The 12,010-nt window shown below is 35.1% G+C and overlaps 1 pseudogene; it reads right to left on the bottom strand.

The window, feature by feature from the left end:
- Positions 1-10,309: 10,309 nt before the first annotated feature.
- On the bottom strand, positions 10,310-11,224 carry LOC132599516 (putative calcium-binding protein CML19; annotated as a pseudogene).
- Positions 11,225-12,010: the final 786 nt, after the last annotated feature.

Genomic DNA, 12,010 nt, shown 5'->3' with positions numbered 1-12,010 from the left:
AGGTCATGTGAGGAAGCGGACGTGAAAATATCAGTAGTAAGGCACCGAATTCCAGTGAAGTTTCGAGGTTAAGCGTGCTCAGGTGGGAGCAATTTCATGATGGATGACCCCCTGGGAAATGTACTAGAATTTTCACAAATATAGATATCAGAGATAAATAGGAAATTTAGGGTAACCTAAAGGAAATTAGAATATGTGGAGTGATTAGAAACCCTCAAGAAGTCGGGTAGACTAAGGCAAGATAAGCCGATGAGGAAGAAGATAGCGCAATGCAGCTTGGGAATGAGAGTAAGTTTAAATAAGCGTTTGGGAAATTTTGAAGGAAAGAAAGGGACCTCTCCGACGTATTATAACACCCCATAAGGACATTTGAACATTCGAGGACGAATGTTCTAAAGCGGGGGAGGATGTTACATCTCGTATTTTGAACGTCGGATTATTTGTAAGATGGGGTGGGGCCCACACGTCAAGATTTTTTTTGGAACATGTGACAAGTCATATGAATCACATATGTGAAGTTAAACACAACTCAAGAAGGACCCTTGGGCCAAATCAAAGTGGAAGCCCTCCAAACGAATATTTTTAAGAAAACGTTTTCGGGTGATCTGACTTCTAGGGGAAAACACGGTATTATAAGTTTGGAATTTGGAAAAATACCAAGAAATAGAAGGTGTAGATAATTGAATTAGCTTTCCAACCATAGGTCGTGAGTTCCCAGGTGACGTCGGTACAAGGGGATATGGACGTTTTAAGGTCGAAAGGTCAGTGGGCTAGGCCCAACTCGGGACCAACCGGGTTGGCCCAAAAAAAAAAATGAAGAGACAAATTAGGCCCAAAAGAGGGGTGGCCGGCCATACAATGTCCCAAGCCCATGGATTCTAATTAATTTCCATGTGATAATTAAATAAAAGGGGTCATTTAGTTGTCTTGAAACATATAGAAGTTTCAAGAACATTAGAAGAGGAGAAAAACAAACAAATGAAGAGCAAAGGAGACATGGCATACGGCCATGCTCTCCAATTTTTGTCCCTTTGAAATCTTCTCCCAAAAATTATTTTCTTGTGGTATTCCTACTAATTCAAGGGTCCTTTACAACTTGGTGTAATTATTTTGGAAGAAAGAGCACTTGTTTCTTCAAGTTGACAACTTGGTCAAGTGAAGAAGATTGTAGAAAAAGGTAAGAATTAATTCTTTTTTATTATGTTATGAAGGTTGGTTTATGTTGTAGTATGTAGAAATGAGTAGAATTTATGAAAATATGGAAGTTTACAAAGTGGGTTTGCATGTGTGCATGTGTATGTAAGGTTGTATGAATAAGATGAGTTGAATTTTATGTTGTATTCTAGTTGTAGTTGTGGTGGACCTTATATTGGAAATGGAAGAAAATGGTTCAAGTTGGCATGGAAAATTATTGGAAATAGTTATAGGAAATTATGTGATTTTATTGAAGTTTTTATGTAATTATGGAAGTGGAGTTTTAAATGTGAATTATTATGTTAGTTGGTGAATTTGGAAGGATAATAGTCCATATTGGCATGAAAGATTGGTTGTTAAGTGGTTATGAGAAGTTTTGTGATTTTATGGTAGATTTATGTAATTATGAAAATGAAATTGTTAAGGTGCAAATTATGATTATGGTTGATGGAATTGGAAGATGGAAATATGTTATGAATATGTAGATTGAAGATTAGAAGTTTTGGATGGATTATGGTTTTGGTGAAAAGTTTGTATATTTTGTATATCTTGTGAATATTTTGTAGAAATGATATGAAATGCTTCCGAATTATATTGTAATGATCTTGATTAGTAATGGATGTAAAAACATTGAGATTGGTTTGGAAATGTGAAGTTGGAATGAAAGCTATTGCATTATGTTGGAAAGAAGACTAGTTGTGTTATATTGTGTTTTGTAGTCATGGTTGTTGTCATTGTGTTGATAGTTTAGCCGGGTTGAATTCCCGGATTGTTGTTGATAAAAAAATTGGCTAAGTTGAATTTTGGGGATGGTGTATTTATAGGGGAGATGCTGCCCAAATTTTTGTAGACAAGTATTGGTTAAGATTGAAATCTTAAAGCCTTACAATTAACATTTGGTAATTGTGACCAAATTGTAGATTTTGGCGAACTTGAAACTTGATTTTGGAGACGTGTATGAAGCGGAAAAGGTATGTAAGGCTTCACCCTTCCTTCTATGGCATGTCTTAGACGTAATAAGTTGGATACAAGCCTCGGGGACAATTCTATTCTCCGGAATCCGCACCCAAAGTTTCTCCTTTTTCATTCAGTAGAATTGAATTAAATATTGTATGAAATGTTGAAAAATTGCCTAAACATCTAGAACTTGCACAAATAGGACCCGACTACCTTAAAACTCTCACAAGTGACGTCATGAAATGTAACGTATGTAAATCGTGTACGCTACCTCATTCGGCCCGAGGCGGGCCCGTTGCTCCCGGATTATCCTTATGGTTCCGTTTGACTTACTTTGAGGTTGAATCCAAAGGAAACCTTTGATCCTGATTCCGTTACCAAATGACAAGTACTATAACTATTCTAACGAGAATACTTCTATGACGATAATGATAACGACGATGTTAGAAAAGAGAATATGCCTATGATAAGTATGACCAAAATGATTCCATGACTAAGAATTCTAAGCTAAGGATTAAATGTGAAAATGAAGGTGATAAACTAGTTCTTGAACCTTATTTCTATTTCCTAGCTATGACACTGTTTTCTAAGGATTTCAAAGCCTATGAATTGACGTCTATGATGCCCATGATTTCATTCTATGTTTACTTCTAATGCTATTCTCCGTTGGTGGCCTCGCCTTAAAATACTTGTTCCTTCAAGGTGAGACAAAGCGACCACGATTGTTCCATAATGTAATCGGAGGTCACCGACCTTACGTCACTCCGATGGCTACATGATTTTTCTTTGGGCTCTCTTGCATGCTTATATGACATATGTATATAAGATATGTATATGAACATGGGATGGGGGGAAGGTATACATGGGGGAAATGGGAAGGGAAACATGTTTCATTGCCACCTGGTCAGCTGGCTTATCATCCTGGACGCGGGATGCCCGGACGCGGGATATATGGGCGAGCCGACGTATTTCGGCGCTATGTGGGCGAGCCGACATTGTTCGGTGCTATGATATGACATGATATGCTATGATATGACACGACATGATATGACATGATATGCTATGACATGACACGATATGATATGATACGATACGATACGATATGATAAGACATGATATGATATAAGTTCTATTTTCTATGTCTATGAAAAAGAAATATTTTTACAAAAGGAAAGACAAGCATGCATGGTACTCGCCCTCAGCGGCACTCATATGTACAGGTCACTCTTTTATCCTATGATATGTTCTACGTTTCCATGCAGTTATTATTCATACGCATATTTCTTACTATGTTACTATTTATGCCTTACATACTCAGTACATTACTCGTACTGACCCCTCTTCTTCGGGGGCTGCGTTCATGCCGCGCAGGTACACCCAAAGGATGCGAAGTTAGCATAGAAGATGTTCCAGCAGAGTTGGTAGGCTCCATTTGTCCTGGAGTGCTGCCAAGTCAGAGTATATGTACTATGACGCTATGTTCGAGGTTAGAGACTTTGCAGACAGAGTCGTGGGTATAGAGTGTCAGCTTTGTAGACGGCTTCTCCAGTCGATATGTTATTATGTTTCATGTCACGGGTCCCACATGATGATAGACTTTACTTATAAGAAAAAAAAATTGGAGAGCTTGCTGTGTATTTGTTTCTTAATTGATTCACGAGTTTATATGTGTAATAAGAGTCAGCGGGTTCGCTCGGCTCCGAATATGGGGTCGGGTGCCCATCACACCCTAGTAGGATCGGGGTGTGACAGTTAGTAACCTGTATTCAAAAATATACTTAAACAGAAACAAAAGCAAATTTCAGAAACGAAAATTAGAAGAACAGTATCTGAAAATATGTGTAGGAATTAAATCGAGCCCACTGAATGCACAGTGTGTCCTTAAGGAAATTATTCCCCTCAATGTACCCGAGGTTATGGAACATATCCTCCCAGGATAGAACGATTTACTCACCGTAGTAGCGGTACTGCAAACTTTGGTGACAGCGAACCACTCGAAGGCTGTAAAATCACACAGAATTTTTATGAAGTGCAAAAGAAGAAGATAGAAGAATTCAGAATTTTTCATTAGGAAAATCTGAAGGGATGACTAGATATTTATAACCAACAACAGGTGTCTGTTAACGAAATAGGTGTGTCTTTTCTGAAAAGGCATGTGCCTTTTCGACAAAAAAAATATTTTTCCGAAAAATGCAAAGGAAATAAAACTTTCATTTCCCATTCACACCAAATACCTAACAATCCCCCACATGAATGGGGAATGGCTCTATGATATAAAAATGCACGGACAAGTGTGTGATTTACAAATAAATATTAATTGCATCTGGATAAGTAGGTTTCCCTTTGAACTTTCCGTAGTGAACATATGTCGGATATACTCGGTCAATCGGTAGATTTGATATCTTCGAACCGTCGAGCTTTGGTGTATACCTAGACAACCATATGTCACACAATTAACCCTTAACCGTCTATGGTTCTCACGGTTGTGTTCGTTTTAGCCATGAACACCGCCTGGTTTCATGAGTGCGTAGAGCATGAGCCTTTACCTAACATACTCCTTGAAGCGGCTTACACTTCACACTCACATAGGTGATTCCTAAACGTGTCATCTCGTAGATACACTATTTGGTCATATGCCAAACTTAGAAATCATTAAAAAGCTTTAGCTTTATTAACTCGTTAAAAAGCCTTAAGGCCTTATCCTTGTTTTTTAACATTGTCTGATCACGAGAATGGGTTGAGTTATTTGACAATGTTGAACCGTCATTCATAACTTTGTTTTCTCCTTGAACTTAGCTCTTGGGATCTCCAATCTGCTAGGTAGAGTTACCGCCATGATGACTTGTTCTAGGCCATAATCCCATTCCCTTTGTTGATCTTTCAACTACCTCTCTAATTAAGCCTTTTGTAAGCGGATCCGCGACATTATCTCTAGACCTTACATAGTCACTAGTGATAACTCCACTAGAAAGTAGTTGTCTAACGGTATTATGTCTTCATCGTATGTGATGAGATTTACCGTTATACATAATGCTCCCTGCCCTCCTTATTACCGCTTGGCTATTACAATGTATACATATATGTGCCAACGGTTTGGGCCAAAAATAATACACTCCAAGAAATTTCGGAGCCATTCAACTTCTTTACCAACCTTGTCTAGAGCTATAAACTCAGACTCCATTGTAGAGCGGGCGATACATGTCTATTTGGATGATTTCCAAGATACTGCTCCTCCACTATCGGTGAAAACATATTCATTTGTGGATTTAGATTCAGTTCATCCGGTGACCCAATTTGCAACAACATATCCTTCAACAACCGCAAGATATTTATTGTAATGCAATATGAAGTTTTAAGTATGTCGAAGACTCATGCATCTTGAGTTTACATATCTGATTATTAGTTACACTTGATGTAGCATCATTATAACAATATGTGTGGATAGTTGGCAACAGTTGTGGCCACAACTTTTAACAATATTTTTTTTCCCAACCATTCCACTTCTATTCAGCAGCTGCACATTCAATAATTCAGATTTCATTGTAACACTCAAGTCTGCTTCTTTAATACCCAAGCATATAGTCCAATTGAGACTTGCTGTCACCAATATTCTTTGCAATAGCAAGATTTACATTAATGGGCGTTTAATACTTGAATGGTTCAAGTACCATTTTAACATAATGAGACTGAGACAATGCTAGACTTTAAAAAGTTCGATGGTTTTTAATTCTTGGAATTAAATCGACAACCTCTAAGTCTTTCATATCAAAATTTCTAACAAGCATACGCTTAGTAGCATTTATGTCATTAATGTCTTTACTCATTATCAATAAATAAACAAACAATGACTATATGATTTAGAGAGTTCTTAATGTAAACTCATTTATCACACTCATTAATCTTAAACCATTTGCCAACATTGTTTGATCAAATTTAGCATGACATTGTTAAGGGTGCTTGTTTTAGTCCGTATAACGACTTAATAAGTTTGCACACCTTCTTTTCGTTACCAGGAACCACAAAACCCTTACGTTGTTCCATGTAAATTGCTTCCACAAATCTCCATTTAAGAAAGTTGTCTTAACATCCGTTTGATGGATTTCAAGACCATACACATCTGTCAATGCTTCTAATACCCGTATGGATATAATCCTTGTTACTAGCAAGTATGTGTCAAAATACTCAAGGCCTTCTTTTTGTCTATAACATTTGACAACAAATTTTGCCTTGCATTTGTCAATAGTGCCATCAACTTTCATTTTCCTTTCAAAATTCATTTGGAACTCAAAGGTTTGTCCCTAGGAGCAAGATCAATCAATTCACATGTATGGTTGTTCAATATGAATTCAATTTTCACTATTGACTGCCTCTTTCCAATATTAAGCTTCAAAAGAAACCATAGCTTCTTTAAAAAGTTTGAGGCTCATTTTCCAACAAAAATATCAGAAAATATAGTCCAAAGAATATAGACATCCTTTGACGTTTACTATTCCTTGGATTTTCCTGTTATGTGTACTTTCCTTTGTTTCTTTCCAAGATCGTTTAGATCTTTCACTAGACGTCGCACATTCCTTTTTATACGGATAAATAGTTTCAACATTATATGATTCAATTACCGTATTAACATGAATGTCAGATTTTCTTATTTGTACACCAAAATTGATATGCTTTACAATTTGTGGCATATCCAATCAAAACACAATCAACGGTTTTAAGTCCTATTTTTACCCTTTGGGGTTTAGGAACTTTCACTTTGGCCAAACAACCCCCACACTTTGAAATATTTCAAATGAGGCTTTCTTCCTGTCCACTTTTCATATGGAATAGATTGTGTTTTACTATGGGGCACTCGATTGAGTATTCGACTAGCTGTAAGGATAGCTTCCCCTCACAAGTTCTGAGGCAAACCAGAACTTGTTTATAAGGCATTTACCATCTATGTTAAATTGTTCCTTCACAATGCAACGTCATCATTAAACACGTATGGACTTAGTTCCCGTGAATCAGTCTCGTACGTACTAGTCACCCATTAGTAAAAGGAGAACTAAAGAAACTAGCTCCTGCTCCTTGCATCATAACCACTTTATCAACACTTAAATTATCAGTAAGAAATTGATGGCCTGAATCTCTTTGAGACTGTTAGGGAAACAGGAAACGTGACTGATGAAGAAGGCTTTGCCATGAACATAGATAACATGGACATATTTAATGTCCAACAATTAATATGATCCTCTTTATATAAATTCTTAGCCACTGAATTTTGCAATCAGAAGGACAATCACAAGGAGTTATAGAAAAAAATGTGTCCGTTCACACTTTAAACCTCCAATTAGAATTTTCCTTTAATTTTCATCTCTATCAGTCAGTCGTACCATAGAATGTAATGAACATCCTTACGATCATAAGTTTTTTTTTCCACTTAACCAGAGAATAAAGCGGTGAAGTTTTTATATCTTCAAACCTAATACTTTCTGGCAAAAATAGATTTAATAAATCGGTGAAGATTTTATATCTTCAAACCGAATGCAGAAACTTATATATACTCGATGAAGTTTTTATATCTTCAAATCGAGTAAACAAATGAGTAGAAAGTTACGAAAACTTTCATCTCAAAACTAGAGTAGGAAATCTGAAGATTTTAATTTCCAAAAAAGTAACTTTTTATTCCTGGAAAAAGATATCTTTTTATCTCAGGAAATAGTACTTTTATTTCTGGAAAAATACTTTTTTTTTCCTTCAAAACAATGAGAACCAATGAAGATTTTATTTCTTCAAACCAACACAATTTACTAACTTCAGCAAAGTTTTGATATTCTTTAAACCGAATTTACTAACTCGATAAAAATTTTATATTCTTTAAACCGAGTAGTAACTTGGAGTAAAAAATCACACATATTTTAATCTCCAAACAGTGGAGTAGAAAACCACAAAGGTTTTAGTCTCCAAAAAGAGTATTATTCCCCCCCCCCCCCCCCCCCCCAAAAGAGTGATTTTCTTTTCTAAGTAGACTATAAAGAAAAACACTTCATCGTTGGTTCCATACTTCCTGAAAATTATAACCGATGATCTCAATGAATGAAATTTCAAGTTAAGTTGATGAGATAAATTTTCAGCACCTTGTCATGTATTACTAATGTTTCTGCCATAGAATATACTTTGAGATCATCAAATAATAAATATCTACCCTAACATGTATAAAACATGAATTTAATAAATCATAAGGGTAGGAGATTAAATGACAAGGGAGTGAAGAAAATATAACTCAATTTTAATGTCATTCCAATCTCTCCCAACAGTAACCATAACAAACAAATTACGCCCGAAAAGTTGCATCGGTTAATTCATTTGATGACAACTCTTCATATTCAGTTAAACATTTGGAGCATATTAATGGAAGAACATCACATTCACTTAAGATCAAATCTTGAGGCATTGCTCCTCATCTGCCACATCAACCATCCTTTCATTTTTTTTTTAGTCCAAAGCAGGACACAGAAAAATAATATCATTAAATAAAAGACACATGTGAATATCCAGACACTAAATCAGTCTCCCAACAGACATTTTTTCGAATTTGAAACAAAAACTTTCTTCGTGTCTGTTGCAGCACCAACTAATTTCTTTCCATTCGGTGCCAAATTTCTTTTCCAAATGTTATTAGAGCATCAACGTCTCAAGTCTTTCAAATGAGAAAGCTCAAATGACTTCCTGGTGAATCGCTATTTTTTGTCCCTTCCTACATTACTATTTTGAAATCATAAAAAAGGAAAGCATCAATATTATAGATGCTTATCCGTATACTGAAGGGATCTTTCAGATGTTGGTATTGTCCTATTTCATAGACAAAAATTTCCTCTTTCTTGTTTAGTTTCCAATAAACAGAAGAGCGATGAACACAGACTATAAAAATTATAATTTCCTTAAGATTGTTAGTAACCTGTATTAAAAAATATACTTAAACAGAAACAAAAGCAAATTTCAGAAACGAAAATCAGAAGAACAGTATCTGAAAATATGTGTAGGAATTAAATCGAGCCCACTGAATGCACAGTGTGTCCTTAAGGAAATTATTCCCCTCAATGTACCCGAGGTTATGGAATATATCCTCCCAGGATAGAACGATTTACTCACCGTAGTAGCGGTACTGCAAACTTTGGTGACAGCGAACCACTCGAAGGCTGTAAAATCACACAGAATTTTTATGAAGTGCAAAAGAAGAAGATAGAAGAATTCAGAATTTTTCATTAGGAAAATCTGAAGGGATGACTAGATATTTATAACCAACAACAGGTGTCTGTTAACAAAATAGGTGTGCCTTTTCTGAAAAGGCATGTGCCTTTTCGACAAAAAAAATATTTTTCCGAAAAAGGCAAAGGAAATAAAACTTTCGTTTCCATTCACACCAAATACCTAACATGCAATTGTATATAATTAAGGCAAATCACATGCACGTACAACCATGTTTCAAATTGATTCATAGGAGCCCAACTCCTATGACTTGGAATCATGTGATTAATTGGAGGTCAACATTAGAACGTTGACATCTTCGAAGTTCATATTATTTTCTATGTATCTTAATATGTATTGAGGATGAAAAGTAGGCAAAGCATCCGCCAGGTTTAATGATTTGGTGGGAAAGGTCACACACAACTTAGAAGAAATGTTAAACAAGAAGAGGGAATTTAGAGGAAAACGAAAATAGATATTTCTCATTAGTCAAGATATGTTATGATTAAGTGAAATAAAATGTTACTAGCTATATGAATATGGGGTCTTCTCCTATTTCAATTTTCTCAAAAGTTAGTAATATCTCTTCGACTTCAAGTAATAACCTTCATTACAATCAGGTCCTTACAAAAGCTTCAAAATTTAGAACAACTTTTAGGACCAAAAATAATGAGCTGCACTTCCCTTAAGACTTGAAAAGATATTTTATGTATTCTTTAGACCGCTTCCAAAACTTAGAGAAAATTATCAAGAGTGCTACACATATATTGTAATAACGGACGAATATCCAGCATAATTTTTCAATAATCAAATTGAAGCTCATGGCCAAAGAATTATATATGTACGTCAAGATTAAAAGAGTACAAACTTCTAATTACACCCCCTTAATTAATGTTTTCTTAAGGGGTGTGTAAATGAAAAACACGACAAGTATTTTGAGACGGAGGGGTATTATATTATCCCATCATATTACAATTGTTTTTTAGAAGGAAGAAATCAAGAAAAAAAAAAGGACCAAAAATGAGATCAGATTATTATGTACATAAATAATACAGTATGGAGCAATATTTGGGTTTTGAAATCTTCTCCTAAGTTGTCATCATAGTTTTGAACTCATCAAAGCTAAGAACTCCATCTCCATTGATATCAAATCTCCTAATCATAGCTTTGCATTTATCAATGGAAGTTGACTCACCAAGTCGACTCAACATCCTCTTCAAACTCTTAGGAGTAATGTAGCCTCCACTTCCTTCCATTTCATACATTTCAAATGCTCCAATCAATTCACTCTCCTTATTCCTCTCTTCTTCCATTAGCTTTGTAAAATCCTCCAATCCTAACAACCCATCCCCGTCAGAATCCGACAGCCTCACCGCCATCTCAGCCTCCTCCACTGACAGCTCGCCTCCTACCGCCTTCATGCACCTCCTTAGCTCCGCTGGTGACACCTTTCCATCTCCATCCTCGTCAAAGTACGTAAATATCCTTTCTAACTCGCCATTATTTCTACCACTACTACTGATCGAAAGACGATGATCAGTAGTAGTAACAGCTGTCGTTGTTATCATTATTTTATTCTCCTCTTCCTTTCTTATGAGATTCTAACATATTGCGTAATCTTGAGAAAAAAGACTTTTTTTCAGCAGTGGAAACAGAAACTGATGCCATACACATGCTTACAAGTACGTTTAGTGTACTTGTTTTTTTGTTTTTGTTTTGCAAGAAAGTTGGATATAAGTAGAAAATGATATGAATGTAAAAAGGGTTGAACTTGAAACAAAGAACTTGGGAAACTTTTTGTGTTGAAAGCTCTAGAAAGAAAACACGAATGGATATTGTAATTATGATGGAAGAATAATGTGATATGTTATTTATAGTTTGGGGGGTGAAGGAAAGAGTATGGAATTAGTTGATCAGATACCGTTTATGGAAACTTCGTCCTGGGAATTATGGAGGAACAAAAATGAGGCATTTGGATATTTCTTGATTAAAATAATTTAGTAGTAGACGGTCAACAGGATAATAAAATAATTGATAAATCAGAAATGGTGAAGAGATGACAATGACGTGAGACAGAGCTAAGGGATGGTTTTGTGGCCTATCTTGAATGTGTCATAAAAAAACGGATTCAGAGTTTTTAAATTTCTAAAAAGACATATTAACAGATTTTGAATTAATTGCTTTATCTGTTTAAAAAAAATTGACACTTTTCGCTTTTTGAAAGTTAATTTTTTTCAATTTTGATAGTGTGTTTGAATATAGAATCTTTAATTTTTTCGAAATAAAATTTACCTATTTAGAAACTAGGTATAAAGTACTATAAGTCACCATAATTAATAATTTAAAATATTTAAAAAATATATGAAAAAATTACGATCAAAGAACACCTTGTTTAACTCTCAAAAAACTAAAAGTACTAATCTTTTTGGGATGAAATGAGTATTTTTTATAAATTCAATATAATCTTTAATATAATTACACAAAGTTTCATCTAAAATTATTTAATTTTATCAAACTTGTAACTAGAACTTTAACTCCACAAGCTTTTTTTTGGTGTTATGTTGATGATTGACACATGTGATTGCATGTGTGTCATGCCCCAAATATATAGAAAAGACAATACATAAAGTGA

Source organism: Lycium barbarum, chromosome 6 (genome assembly GCF_019175385.1).
Source record: "Lycium barbarum isolate Lr01 chromosome 6, ASM1917538v2, whole genome shotgun sequence".
In the NCBI taxonomy this organism is placed as follows: domain Eukaryota; kingdom Viridiplantae; phylum Streptophyta; class Magnoliopsida; order Solanales; family Solanaceae; genus Lycium; species Lycium barbarum.
This window is presented reverse-complemented; position numbering and strand designations above follow the sequence as displayed.